Raw genomic sequence first — 16,075 nt, forward strand, 5'->3', positions numbered from 1 at the left:
GTAATGCATTTATCACTGCTGCGAGCCCGGGCCTCACCTCCTTCTTTGAGTCAGTGAGTAATGAAAATGGGATCACTTCTGACAACACTCTGCAACACACACAAGACTCAAACAAATGCACCGCTGCGCACAAACACAAAACACAACAAAATGCTCAGATTTGAGCACACACGCTGGTATACAACAATGCTAATGCTACCTTAACCTCACAAAAATAACCAGACCTAGAGGCCTTTGAGCACACACACAGGACATAAACACATGATTTGACCATTTTTAATGAGATGGTTTTTGCTTTTTTCAACATTATCTGACTCAGTCTTTCTTTGATAAATACTGAAAACACTTGCTTTGTAGTTAATTGATTACTCTGAGAAGCTTATTAGACGTGTAGCTCTAATTACAAAGAGATGAGAGGCACACAAACTGGAGAGTTTGCCTGTTAAACTGTGAGGAAGAGAAATAGTAAAGTTAAAGCCTAATTCTCAAGAAAGAACAGTATTTAAATATGCAGTAAAACACACCACTTATATAATTCGTATCTACCAAGAACTGTTTAATATTGTTACACTGCTGGAGAGAAGACCTATTGGGTTTTTGGGGTTGAAAAAGATGTATTTAGAGTCGTTTCATTATTTTAAACCTTGGTCTATTTTTTCAATAGAAGCCTCGACATTTGTCAAGTAGATCACCTCTGCTGGCAGACACGAAACATGACGCTTAAGCCAAAACTTAAAGGAGCAATTGGCCCCTGTAAAAAGCCGCTGTCAGTCAAAGCTGGTGTTCTCTGTAATCGATAGAAGCCATAATATTTGAAATTGGCACCATAGCTGTGGAGAAAGTTGTACGAACAGCTTGTGGTTTCGCCCACTCTACATTCCTACAACACCCAGCGTGCATTACGCCCCTCCCTCTGAAAGGAATGGCCCAGCGAGAGACACTGAAGTGAAATACTACCGTTGTCCAGTCAAGGACATTGATCGCTGCAGGCAATGGCTCAGAGCGGTACAGAATCCAAAATACTATGTTACAATGTTACAATTTCATTTAGCAGACGCTTTTGTCCAAAGCGACGTACAGCGAGAGTTAATACAACACAAGCAACGATCAAGACAGGGGGGAACAAAGTCAGTGAGTGCCAACAAACAGGGCGTTTGTTTTTTTTTGTTTGGTTTTTTTATAATGATCATCATCAGCATCAACAAGGTCAATATAGTTTGTTATCATCATCATCATGAGAATCCTAATCAACATAAACCACATCCTCAATGTCGTCATCACCAATGGCATCAATATCATTAAGTGCAGAGGTGTTCATGAAAGAGCTGGGTCTTTAGCTTTTTCTTAAAGGTGGAAAGGGACAAAATACGAAATATGACGAGAATATACCGGTGGATTGCCTAAAAGATCTTTGGGTCTGCAGTCTACATTTCAAACCTAGATTGACCTAGACCTAGCGTCCTAAATTTAGGGAGTGTAGTTTAGCGAGCTCCCCGGCCTTCACCAGATTTTATGTAGTCTGGCGGAGGTTTTCTAGGGCCCATTGGAGAAATGGATAGCGTCCTCCAAAGGCACAGAGCCAAATTGCATTTTCTCTGACATTATGGCATTAGCTCCCCATAATAGCATGATAGGACTGAGGTTGAAAATCGGCGAACTGGCCCTTTAATCCTTGTGGCCAACTGCGCCTGATCAAAGAATGTCCACTAACTAACTTTTCAGACAATCAAAATGATTTATTTTTCTTGTTGGACTGCTTCTACTACAAATTAAGTTTAATTGATGACTCAAAGCCTAACTCAAATGCCCCTAGTTTGCTGCGATAGCCCTGGCCTGGAGCAATAAAACAATAAAAAACCTTTTGTCCATGAATTGTATTGGACTAACTATAAAACCATGACTTAAATTGTTCATATCAAGTGGAATCGAAAGGTAACATGTCCAACTTTCTCTGGAGAAAGAAAGCAGGTAAGGATCAAGTGTTAATGGCCAGAGGTGCCTGTCTAATCCCATTTACTCTGGCAGTGTCGGGAGGGTGGGGGGAGGTTTTCACCAGTTTAAAACGATACCATCAGCACAGGTATTCCAGCTAGGCTCTGATTGGCCTTGACAGAACAAAACATCGCCGCAGCAAACGACTCAAGCACCTCCCACAACATCAGACTCACGAGGACAAGGTCAGATCAGCAGCGACGTAAAGTTTAATCTTAGAAAACAAACTTCTCTTCAAACCGCAGCCTCAAACGCGGTGTATCTTAGCCGAGGAGGGCATTGCTAATACACCAAGCGGTGCGTGCAGAGCCTAAGTCAAAGGACTGCTGACTAATGTGCCGAAATGGTTGGAAATACTCGGTGGTATTGCAGATGGCAGAGGTATTTGTTATTCATATGGCCCTCAAGGTGCATCCACAAGGCTTTGCGTAAAAGTGTGTGTCTGCACGTTCATGTGTGGATGTCTATGAGTGTATGCTTTTGAGTGTGTCGGTGTGTGTGTGTGTGGAGCTTCTTCCACAGTGCTGAGGATGCCATTAATGCTTGCTGCTGATCGCCCTCACACATTTAAATAACAATAGTGCAGTCAGAGAAAGCATCGGTGTGAATCCAACCCGCAAAACACCCAGGAGCTGCAGGCCCCTCTCCTGCTGTGTGTGTGTGTGTGTGAGACTGTGTGTTTGTGTATATGTGTGAGTATAGGTGCACTCGCTTGTGCTCAGACATTCACATACATGTGAGTCTAAGAAAAGATAGTAAGACAGACACAGGAAGGGGAGCGAGGAGGACCGTGCAAGAGAGAGAGAGGCAGGCTGCAGGAGTCTAAAACACCCACAGTCGCTGTGTTGTGCAGATAGGTTGTGTGATGAGAAACTACAGGTCCAGGGAGCCGCCCCATTAGCATGCACTGGTGGCCCTGGACCCCTGAGTGGATGAGCAGCCTCTCTTTTAAATTGAATATAGTGCTGGGCCAGAGGTGGACAGAGTACTGACTGTAGGTTTCAGTCTCATTTTTCACTTCAGAAATAATAGACTTTCAAGTTTTCCTCTCATTGTGAAGTGACCTCATTTAAGACATCTGTGAAAGCACTACAGCAGGCACAGCAAGTGACAGCAGAACTTTCATTTAGTGTTTCTGTCATTATAAAATCATTTGGACAGCTCACTGTGAGCATCACGAAGCACTCCGACATTCATGTAATGTGAGACACAAGGAAGAGGAATAGTTAACAATCTAGGACCCATCATTTCAACCCACAAATTCAACTCCTACAAACATTTAGTGCAAAAGCAAGCAGTCCTACTTCTATTTACATGTTTATAATATAACCACAAAAACCATGTATCCACTACCTATCTCTCATTCTGTGCAGGGCTATCGATTTCAGTCTTGATATACACTGTACACACAATTATGCACAATTACATTCACAGCTCCTGGAAACCTGGAGCAATAAACAAGAGACACTTTTTTTGACATGCGGACACGCTGAGAAGGTGCACTTCACTACACGAAGGCCTCAGGTAGACAACAGCCAGCTGCTGAAGCTAACATCTAATATCTCTAAATTGAAATTACAATCCATTACAATATATCCATAAAACACACAGGCCTATCGGCTTTCATTCACAGCGGACATATTTACTTCTAACAGGAGGAAAAGCACAGGTGTTAATAATAACTTTAACAATGTTGGTGTCTGAGAAAGCCATGACAGGCAGTCAGCATGCACACAACCAGGACCATGAAATTGAAGCAGCTAAATGGAATACAGCCATCATTAATGCTATTATAAACACCTGCGCTTTTCCTACTGTGATGTGCTAAAAAGTCTCCTGTGAGAAAGGTCTCATAAGACAAATCTTAAGCACTGGAGCATAATACCAAGCAGCAGGTAAGTATTTACAGAAGGCCTTTTTTACAGTATATACTTTGAATTGTCATGGTCACAAAACCACAGGTGTTACTAAAAAAAATAATGATGGTTTGATTAGTAACACCTGTTGTTAAGTTCCCCAGTAGCCTATCCATGACAGGGACCTAGCATGCGCTACACTAAAGAAGCAGCTAAAGGGAACTGCTACTGTGACTGTCATACTACGCATTTTGGAAAATTGTCCCAGTCCTATAATGTGTTGTGCACTGGGCAAAAACTGATTAATAAACCAAAACCAATGTGGAAAAATAAGGAGTGTTTACACATTTGAGGGTTACTTACCAAAAATGTATCTTGTCGCCTCTTTGTAGACGAATTGTCCTCATTTCTTCTTCAAGTGACAGCATGTTAATAACTGTCCACCGCAGTGATGGATGACGGTTGGCATTAGATAAGTTAAGATCATGTTGCCTTGGTAACTGTTCGCAATTCTTGAGCTAGCTAACTTGAAAGTTGTTGAGTTGACGTTATCCAAAACTGTAGTCATTGTTAGCATTAATTAGCGCCGAAATTAGCACACCTGTGTGCTGATGGATATTCCTCATTGGTAGCAGTCCAAAAACAAACGTCTTTTACAGGCGCTTCAGTTTTAAAAGCTGTGTCAGAAAACACTTGAAAAACTAATTAATTTCTCAGCAACAGTTCGGGAGAATTCACCTGTATTTTAAGCCGTAAGCGGAACTAGCAAAAAAAAAAAAAAAAAAAAACGTCACATTCAGGACAGGTGGGGTGTCGGTAACGTCAGTTCAAAACATAACCCAACGGTTACAACCTGTGTCAGAGATGGTGCGTCATTTTCCCCTTACTCATGCGGAAGTGCATGAGTAAGGGGAATAAATAAATGATAATAATAATCGATTATTATTCTCAAAGTATCTACTCGAGATTCCAGTTTTGTTTTGGTTCATTTTGATTTTTTTTTAAAAGAATAGTTTTTTGAAGTGCTAAATATAGAGGTTATTGTATGGCATACATTTTTGACAGAATCTTATTTGTCAGAATTCATTGTAAAATATACTGTATATACATTATTAATATCCAGTAACTATTTTTCTACAGTACATGTTAATAGCGCTGGAAGTGAACTCTTTTTTAACCTTATTCTGTGACTATACAACATACATTAGATTTACACATCTAAACTACAAAGCTTGTTCTGACCTTAAGTGACAGTAGCTGCACCATATGCATTATGCTATGTATGAAACTGACTAATGAAGTAAAAGTTAGAGTACATGCAAGATACTTTGATATACTTCTCTCTGCCTATGATCTGCCATCCTGTTATCTATGCAATGCATATCATGACATTTAAAGTCATCTGACACTCAACTCCCTCACAGTCCTCTTTCCTCTTCTTAAGAGAAACCACTCTGAATCATCATCTTTGCATGTTCTTTTCATCCTCTTTCATCCATCTTACACATTCCTGGCCTACAAGCAAGCACGCACACTCAATGCACTCACACAGATGTGAAGCATTTACTTCATTTGTAATGTGCAGCAAATAGTCACACGAGCACAGCAAACACGACAAGTAGAGCAGCAAAGTAAAGAGGAAAAGGGAAACAAAGTAAAAGTGGGATGCCGTGGGTGTAGAGAGACTTTTGGAGCAAAAAAAGAAAGACAGAGACAAAAAGAGTGAGAGGCTGAGTCTAATAAGAACCAGGAGACGGCGTGCTGGTGTCTTGTGGTGCCATTTGAATACAGGGCAGCAGCAGCTGGAGTCTGTGTCGAACAGCTCCGCACTTCACACAGCATCACCATCAGGAGAGCGGAGCGCTGGTAGTACTCTGCTGGAGTCTTATACGCTGCTTCACACACTCCCACAGACCAGCCCGCACGTGCGTGTGTGTGTGTGTGCATGAATGTGGGATAACTTCATGGTTCTCATTACGCAGCCACTGTAATGTGTGTGCTCCCCTTTCTAGCTTACCATATTGGGGGCTGGTGTTCCCACTGTTGGCTTACAGAAAAGGAAAGGACCAGCCTCACCTCTGTTCTGAATGCATTAGCACACATCACATTTTCAATCTGGACCTCAGCATAGGTTCCCCGCGAGTCTGCTCAATAGTAACAGAGTGTATGTATGCAAGTGTGTGTGTGTGTGTGTGCAAGAGAGGGAGAGAGAGAGTTTAAAAATACCCATACTCCTGTTCGGGGCTGATAAGTTGTGTTATGAGAAACTGCCGGGGCAGACAGCAGGGTCATTAGCATGACTGCAAGATTGAGAGGTAGAGAGGAAGGAAGCAGGGGAGAAGGAAGGTAAGGGAGGAAGGGAAGAAGGGAAGAGAGAGGAAAGAAAGTACACCCAAGTTTTCAAACTTTTTTTGAGAAACAAGCAAGCATCCACAGGCGAGAGAGTGCACATATAATCCAAAGGCAAATGATCCTCCGACCTTTCACTTCCTTCTTCAGCCACGACCACACTTCGTGATTGGCACCTACAGTCCACATATTCTGCCATTCACAACTTCCACATATGGAATCAAATTAATGTTGAAGTGAAGCCAAATATTGTCTCACTAGAAGGACAAACAATATATTTTGTCGTTTAATTGGGAGGATTTTTTTGCAGATTTAAAGAAGCAATTCTCCCCCGTAAAAAGCCACTGTCAGTCAAAGCTGGTGTTCTCTGTAATCAATAGAAGCAATAACATTTGAAATTGGCGCCAGAGCTGTGGAGAAAGTTGGACAAACAGCTCGTGGTTTCGGCCATTCTACATTCCTACATCACCCACCGTGCATTGCGCCCCTCCCTCTGAAAGGAACGGCCCGACGAGAGACGCTGGAGTGAAATTCTACCGTTTCCCTGTCAATGACATTGATCACTGCAGACAACGGCTCAGAGCGATACAGAATCTGAAATACGACGAGAATATACCGGTGGATCGTCCAAAAAGGTCTGCAGTCTACATTTCAAACCTGACCATTTTTAATGAGACATGACATCGGAGGCGGGCATCATTGAAGAAGTGTAGTTTAGCAAGCTCCCTGGCCTCTGCCAGATGAGGTGTTTATGTAGTCTGGCGGAGGTTTTCCAGGGCCCACTGGAGAAGCAGATAGCATCCTCCAAAGGCACAGAGCGAAAATTCATTTTTTTTCTACCATAATGGCATCAGCTCCCCATAATAGCATGATAGGACTGAGGTTGAAAATGCGAACTGGCCCTTTAAGGTCCAAAGAGGCTACATTATGCAATATTCCCCAACAAAAACAAAGATGAGGAAAAAGTCAAATAAAAATCAAAGATATTTGTGGAGCAGAACTTCTTTTTTTCTGTCTCTCCTACTTCATTAATCATCTCATGACCCTTAAAATGTGTCTTGTGACCCTTTGAAGGGACCTAACCCCTAGTTTGGAGGCCGAATGATCATTAAGCATTAACACATTATAAAGTAGTTAAAACTAACTACACTTAAGATGACCTAACCTCAGGCACCTGAGGATCTATGTTTCTGTTCTATAACAACCCCCCTCAGTCTCTTTTCACGAGTCCACTCCATCATCTTTAAGTCCACTTCTGCACAAAGATTCTCAGAGGCCTTTTTGACAGCTATTACAACACTAGTCGAGTGCAGAGTGGCGTTCAACACCAAGCAGCCTGTTTATTGCTTTAATAGCAGCTGCTTCTGTATTCTTTGTGCTGCTGGAAAAAAAATAAACACTGATGGCTTGAGGACATGCTCGGGCTGTAAAGGGAATAACTTAAAAAGGAAACATTAATGGAAAGGATATAAAAGTCTTCATGTTGTACAGCGTTGTGAATGACTTCTTGAAATATCATGAGTCAAGGATACATGTTTCTCTCAAATTTCATTCTGAAGAAACTATCAAGGATCCTTTTCAGTGTTACTGACCCCGTGGTTGACCCTTCCTTTACTCATGGAATTTAAGCCTCTGTGGAGAAATGTGAAGATGTTTTAATGGTCCTTGACTAAAGAAAAGTACAAGATTTCAGTCTTTTACAGGTACAGTTCAGACATGTTAGAAATGAAAGGAAACCTGAATAAAATAGAACCGAAACAACAAAAGCATTCAGTTGTTTTGATGAGAAGAAAAAGGAATTCAATTAAATGCTTTGACCTTTAAAGCCACTAGGGCTCAACCCCACTGAAAACTAATCGCAAGACAGCATCCACCTCATCAAAACTCCCAAATGAGGAAATTTAGCGGACGATTTTTGATGACTCAGTCCTCTTCACAAAAACATGACAGGAAGACAACACCAAAACAAGACGTAGGAAGGCTTTTTCCAGCGGCTGACTGTTATATCCTTTCCCACCAGAATTAGCACGCTGACGCAGGTTTTTCAGATCCGCTTATAGATGCCGATTGTCTCTTTTCCCATTGACTGACGGTCTCTTTTCTGCTGCGTCACCGTCTGACGACACAAATGCGCCCAAAACAGGGTTAGTAAACAGTGAAGATGTTACGGTGGTTAAGTCTTGCAACATGCAAACTCCACACAGGGAGGCCAACTTCATCCAAACATCAGTAACCCTCTAATTGACACACATTAGTTGGGAAAAAAAACATCACAAGGATAAACTGTGGAAAAGTTAGAATTGATTCACTTTTCTGTTTAAAGGTCCACGTCCTGCTGACAGTCTGGCCTCAGTGCAAAGTTTGGACAAATCCAATGGCCAAAGATCCAAAGACCTTAAAGGGGCAGTGGTCTTTTGCTGATCATCATCACTCACCCGTCATTTGAATGAATGCCTTTAAGGCTGTACAAAGTGTTACTGAGGAAACATACGATTACAGTCTGTTTCCTGTCTTCCTATCCTGTCTCACTTTTTTTCTAGTTGTTCGCCTGAATCAGAAAGTTAAAGCATCCATCCATTACCTGTGAAGAACATCCAATCATCATCATCTGTTAATCAAAATATCAGATTATATTCCAAACAGGCGACCTTTGTGACAGCAAGGATTTAACAAGGTTTCACGTCAGCTTTTAAAAGTGTATATTGAAGCACTTACTTATGTGTGTGTTCATGTAAAGGTTAGTTCCTTACACTCAAAACCGGAGCCTCTCACACCAAACACAGGTACAACAGCACCAAACAACGTCATCACAACGTCACAACTGTCTGGTTTCTTCTCCAACACTAATGAGCAAGTGAGAGTGAGAGAGAAAGTACCCTGATTAGTCTGGCAGCATCAGTGTCAGACACCCAGCGGGGCGTCCACAGCTCCGTGTGTGTGTCTGTGTGTGCGTTATGTGTATATTCAAGCATTTGTATGGCTGCCAGTTTTTTTACTCTCCTTTTTTTTTTCTTGCCATTCCTCCTCTTTCTCACTTTCTTCATCTCTCTGTCTCTAAGCTCCAAAAACTCTGATCCCTGCATTCGCTCAGTCTGGCAAATGACTGCAGGGGCTGACAATCCAGTGTCAGCACGCGCCGCCACAGTCAATAACGCTGTCCCATGTCACCGCACTACACTGGCTAAAGCTCGCATTTCTTATCCCTCCAGAAACTGCTGCTTAACAGCCCCGCTCTGCCTTTGCCAATCCTTCGAAACGCATCGCCATATCCCCCTCGTAACCCCACCCCGGCTCCTTTTTGGTTCTCCAAATGACCAGAACATCCTTGGGTGGAGTGAAAACTGCATATTTGAAATTTGGGATCAAATGTGATGTGCTTTTCACGATGCCCCTGAATTCTAAGCAAGTGATGGGTGACTGATCTAGCTGTCTTACTGTAACAAGGCAGGGTCATGTAGGCTGTATCCAAAAACACACTTGAATTGCATACGCGCATATACACGCATGCATGCATGGGGGGCAGTGGAGCCCACACAAGTGTTACCAAGAAATTGTACTCTCCACCATAATCCACTTCTCCTCTATCGTGTTCCATTAACCTCACCGTGCACACACACATACACTCACAGGCCCTCCACACACACACACACGTCTGTCAGTGTCAGGGCCTGTGTCGTCCGGCTCCATTGTATCTGCATGAGGCTGAGATAATGGCATCTGTCGCTGCTCCTTTTGTCAGCGCGGTCCCCGGCCCCTGCTCACTGCTGGTCCCCATTAGCTGGCTGCTGGCCCGCTGGCCCCTCGGCTCCACGCTCCGCTGCCTGAGCGAGAAAATACAGGAGACGCCTGTCCCTTCCTGCAGCTCACGCTTTCGTTATCCTCCTCTTGCTCTACTGTCCGTCTGCAGGTTCTCCCTCTGCTGCAGGAGTGGAGGAGTTTGGTAAACATGACAAGGCAGGTGTGTTTTGTCTCATAATAGGTGGGATTATTTTGCAGAATAAGCCCAGAACAAGGTTTTCTGTTAATGTAACAGAGGTGTGGGAAAATTCTGAATGATCCTTGGATAAGTGGGGTGTTCTAGGCTTTTAACACCCCTTTAAATGCACTACTTTTTTGCACCAGTTTTTTCAACACATGTATTAAGGATTAACCACATATATAAACTTTAAAGCTGCATTTATAATGTTATTTCAATTATGCATTAATCTGATTATGGATGCACGATATTATCGGTATCTGAAGATTATTGGCTCATTTTTCTGCCAATAAAACAACGCTGTAATTATGCCTAAATGCTCAATGATTCCCTAAAAAGAATAGAAAATGTTAATGCAAATAAATACAGCATTTGGTACATAACCTAAGTAGTTTTCTCATATTGCCCAGTGAATGTGTACATTTTAAAAAGCACTGTATTATGTTATTTCTGCACCTGCCAGTGGACCACTACAATAAGAATAGGTGTGATATCAGTCCCACTACAGGGGAGACTTGATGCTCTCTGCAATTAGGTGCGAAAAAAACATGTGCCTTATATATCATATTGACATCGGCAAAAAGGGTTGGAAAATATCAGCATATCGGCAAAAAATCCAATATCGTGCATCCCTAAATCTGATGATTTTTTTCTTCAGTTGTTTTATGTATAACTCACACATTACATATGAGTAAAATGCCCAACACAATGTCCCAAAGCCCACGCTGATGTCTGAAAATGTTTTGTGCGGCCAACAGTCAAATATAAAGAGAAATAAAGTTCATTATCACATTGGCAGCAACTTCTTCTAACTGAGAATCTGGATCAAGGAATTGTTTTGTATTTAATACTTAAATGTAGTCGCGGATTATCTTTTTGTCAGTTGAATAATCCCATCACTTCAGTTAATCTGTAACAAAACATTTGTTCTATCCAATTTACATCAAGTTTTACAGGAGAAAGTTTGTAAAGGGAAGTGTGTCGCAGATATTCCCTTGATTCCAGACAGAAATCAAAAACCCTCCAAAAAGGCAAAGAGGTTTGGCACAGAATAACTCCTCAGTTTTCCACATTTAAGACAGCTGGTTACTAAGTTTTAACAGCTAGATAACAGTTAGTTAGCTAGTTAACATCTGGACAGTTCTATCTTCAATAACATGAGTTGTATAACTTGTATCTACACCCTAAAGCATGTTACAGGAAACTTGTGTTTTGAGATTTAAAAGTTAAATTGAAAATATTAGAACAACCCATTTGGAATCATAACTCAGAGTATGTTTTTATTCCATAATGCACTCCGTGAACTGCAGGGAACTTCTTAATTTCTCATTGTAATCAGAAGTAAAACATGGCATTAACTTGCAGTTGAGAGCTTTGTAGCACAGTCTCACACCATCTCTAAACTGTCCCTCTCAGCACCAGTGTCTCCTGTCAAAGCTGCATAATTACACTCACCGTGGCTGCATTACCTTACAGTTTAACAAATGAAGCCTGTATCGCATCTGTCAGCCATCTGAGACGTCTCACTTAGCCACATCATTTTCCCCTCGTCCCTCATAAGCACGGCTAATAAAACGTAAAGATGGGAGATAACGCGGCGCTGACTGAGTTTTATTAACACCCTAATGCTAATATCATTGTTGTAATGATACTAAGACGTCTAAGATTAAGGGCAGGGCCGGCGCGCGGAAGTGAGCGTGACATCACAGGCAAAAAGTATGTTCTGCCGGCTTTATTTCATTATTGGTTAAGCTTCCTTATTAGGGACAGGGGGCAGAAGCAGCGCTGCCTTTGATAAAGCAAACCAATTTCAGCAGCTGCTACGCTGCCAAATTACAGCTGTACATCATGCAGCTCCCTCTCTCTCTCTCTCTTTCTCTAATGCTTCCTCAACTTCTGCTCAGTCTTTCCTCTGCTCGCTCTATCTGCAGGGACTCTGTGCGTGATGTTGATCTCCATGTTGCCTGCACTGTGAAGCAGAAACATTGAGAGGAGAGTGAGGGACAGATGAAACAGCAGACAACAGCCCCATCTAGAGTTTACATTAAATCACTGTATTATTGAGTATAAGATGATATACTGTATGTCTACTGGAAGTCAATGTTGCTCAGATTTAGCTGTGATTTTACAAATTTCTTGAGTAGGATTTTGACTAATGCCAAACTGGACCTTTTGATTTAGGAGGAATTTAAGCCTGTCAGTCAAGATAAGGCACATATTTTCATTATGTATGATTTTATTAAAAGATTAATTGATTATCAATTTGATCAATTTGGTCTGTGCTGATTGTTTGCTTGTGTGACGTCCTTCGCAATGCCATTTTTATGCATCATGTTTTAACAACTTATGCTGCTTCTCTGCCATTTCCAAGTCTTCTGTACCGTGATCTTACGTGTCACGTTTTAACTGCTAAATACTGTCTTGTATTTATTGTTGCTTATATGTCCTTATATGTCATGTTTTGCCTTTTCCTATTCTGTGTTTTTTACATGTTTGTGTGTTTTATTTGTTGTTTTAATGGTCAGCTTTACATCAAGCCGAGGGACAGCAGTTGAACATTAGCCTTTTGGCTAACACTGGCACATTTACAGTGGTGTTGATTAATGTGCAATTGTCCCTGAGAATAAACAAATAAATTGTCATCGAAGAAAATGTCCTAAAAAGTCTTAAAATTCTTGTTATGTCTGTAAAAACCCAAAGATATTCAGTTTAAAATGATATAAAACCAACAACAGCTGTCAATCTTTGTATTTGAGAGGCTGGAAAAAGTCTTTTGTGACAGTTTTGCATGAAAAATCATGTTAACAGTTAGTCCAATATACAAATAGCAGTTGTGGATATGAGAACAGCCTTTAAATAAATGTTTAAATAAGAGTGGACAGACTTATGAAACAAAGTTAAACATGTGAAGGATAAAAGCCTCCACAAAAAAAGGTTTATTAAATCTAGTATAACTTGTTCTAGAACAAGACACTGAAATGTGCAATGCTGTGCAGAACTTTTATTCATGATAAGAAACACTTTGGTTTTGGTGCTACGAGTGCAATAATGTTTTTAAAGATGGTTACACAAATTCTTGCAGTTTGGAGACCCCTGTGAATCAATGCGTAGGAAAATGATTTAGAAATTATATTTCCAGTTAAATATATGAATTAATACACTACGGTGGCTTTTGGACTCATTTTTTGTAAGTTTTCTTATATTTCCGTATCATAACAAACAACCGGATGTGACATGACATAAGGTAGTGCCAGGAGTGACAGGTTTAACATTAATAAATATTATTTCTGATTAATTTGCTCACTTTATTAGACTTCTTTTTGACTCAATATACCTGGTAGCTTTTATTTTAGTTTGTCTATGCTTTATTTGTAAGTATTAAATGTAAATTATACTATTTTTAAATGCACTTCTCCATGCATCTCTCTTGTACGTCTGCTGCTGTGCCACTTGAATTTCCTTGCCTTAATTCTATACATAAGTTTATTCTGTGTCATCAACACTGAAAGGAAAATGATAATAACAGTTAAATAGTTATGGAGTAACTTAATTCATTGCAGTGATCACAGGCTCTGTGTCCACCCTGAGCTCTGAGTCCAGTTTGACCTTCAAAACGCGTCAACATGACCCCTCCTCTTCTCTGAATAAGAAGTGACTCACGGATCAACAAACCATCAGGCTGACAGGCCTAACCTATCTGCCATTAGGCCGAGGAGATATCACACTTTGCTTTAATTCACCATCTTTCAGGGTGTCACACTTTATATTCCCTGGCATGGGTGGGCTACATGCGGATGCATAATTTATCTCAAATTAGCGCCTATTTGAGTAAGCATCAAAGCAAGGCGGCTAAGGTTGGAGGAGAGCTTAAGGAACCGCAGGGAAACCATGGCCGGGATTAATGCGGGAGATTTTTATAAGAAATTACTGGCTTAATGAAGTGGATAAAAAAGCTGTCAGTGTTTTATTGCATCTAAATTGTGTGGAAGTGGTGTTTAGCTGTCTCGCCTGCTCCCCACATAATGGCTCGTGACAGTGGCTGTGAGGCTTATTTAACTTAACTGGTGAATAACTTGCATGGAGAAGCTATTCAGCCAGTTGTTTTTATATGCAATAAAACAGTAAGGGGATTTTTCCACCCTCCCCCTTCTCACTCATATTAATGTTCTTTGAACAGCAGCCAACTCAAGAAAACTGACAATTAACAGTGGATCTGGTTTTTTAGGGTAATATTTTGAGCAGTTTCGCAAAGGTTAAAAAGTAATTTTAACTGTTAAATTATAGAAATATTTAGAAAAATGTATTTGAGCTAGAGCCTGATTTATATCACTAATCAATAATCCAGTTTACTCTGTTATCCTGCTCATTCTGCAGCCTGTTAAATGAAGCAGAGCTTCTTTCTACACTCGTAACTGCTCGCTGCTAGAAGCTGCTGACATATATAGTCGTACCTTTAACAGGCTGTGTAATTCACCAAATTATGCATGCTTACTGTAAATGGAACAAGAATGGAAACAGTTATTGGAGGTTTGGGGAAAGGGGTGAAAAAGAATACTGTAGAAGAACAATGTAGTAGTCCTAGAGCGCCATCTTGTGTTTGTGTCCAAAACCAATTCTCTTTCTTCTTAACTCAAAACAATACTAGAGATTGCTCTTCATTTGAGATGCTTTACATGACCTGCAACACCTCTAATGAGATCCAATAGATTTATAATGGCAAGCCTGGTCAACCATATAACTTAGATTTCTATAAAGTTAGATGTTTTTTAATTAGATTACGATTTTTCTGACATTAAGTAAAGACAACCATGCACCATGTTATTTTAGCTTTGCCATTTTGATAATAAAAAACATTTGAAGTTTTATCTGTTCCTAAGTTTTTTTGAGCACTTTTTAAGTTTACATTGACACTCTCAGAAAGGTAATAATTTTACTTTATGTGTATTATTGAGATCGTAATGGGTGGATTCGTCGTTTTATAATGGCATTGAATGGTGTTAAGGTTTGAGAATTTATTAAAAACACATCCCAATAAACTGCATAGTTCAACACCACTGTTAACTACAACTTTAATAATAAAGATGCAGTTGGGGTGGCGCAGGCAGGCAGTCCTCAACGCACTGATCGCAAGTTTGACTCCCGGTCTGCTGATCTTTTGGTGCATGTAATCCCCCACTCTCTACTCCCCACGTTTCCTGTCTTTCTTCAGCTGTCCTGGGTAATGAAGGCAAAAGCCAAAAACATAATCTTACAAAAAATAAAAATAAAGTTAAATGCAATTAAAAGAATATTCTGTGACAGTAGGTAGAGCAGGTGCCCCAGATACAGAGGCCACAGCTCTAAATGCAGCAGCCGCAGATTCAACTCAGGCCCTCGGCCCTTTGCTGCATGTCATCCCCCACTCTCTTCTCCCAATATGTCCCGTCTCTCTTCAGCTGTCCTATCAATAAAGGCATACATGCCCCAAAAACAATGCTCTGTATTTATGTACAGCTGTACCTAGTTAAGAGGCCAGTAAGAGTGTAGAGATTCAAGATGTTTTGGTTTCAGAATAGTTTCATGAATAGCTACAGTGTGGAGCCAATATATAATTATTTTATTATTATAATTATCATTCTGGGGCAGCTGTGGCTCACTGGTAGAGTGGGTCATCTCTCAATCAGAAGGTTGGGGGTTTGATCCCTGACTGCTACAGCCACATGTTGAAGTGTCCTTGGGCATGACACTGAACCCCAAGTTGCCCCCGGTGGCACAGCCATTGGGTACAAATGTGCGTAGATGTGATTGGAGATTGGCACTTAGGCCTTTGCAGTGTGTGAATGGGTGAATGTGACATGTAGCGTAAAAGCAGCTTTGAGTGGTTGGAAGACTAGAAAAGCAATACATAAGTACAGCACAGCAT

This window comes from Semicossyphus pulcher, unplaced genomic scaffold (assembly GCF_022749685.1).
Source record: "Semicossyphus pulcher isolate SPU_LCO1_2020_fin unplaced genomic scaffold, fSemPul1.0.p SCAF_9, whole genome shotgun sequence".
NCBI classification, from domain to species: domain Eukaryota; kingdom Metazoa; phylum Chordata; class Actinopteri; order Labriformes; family Labridae; genus Semicossyphus; species Semicossyphus pulcher.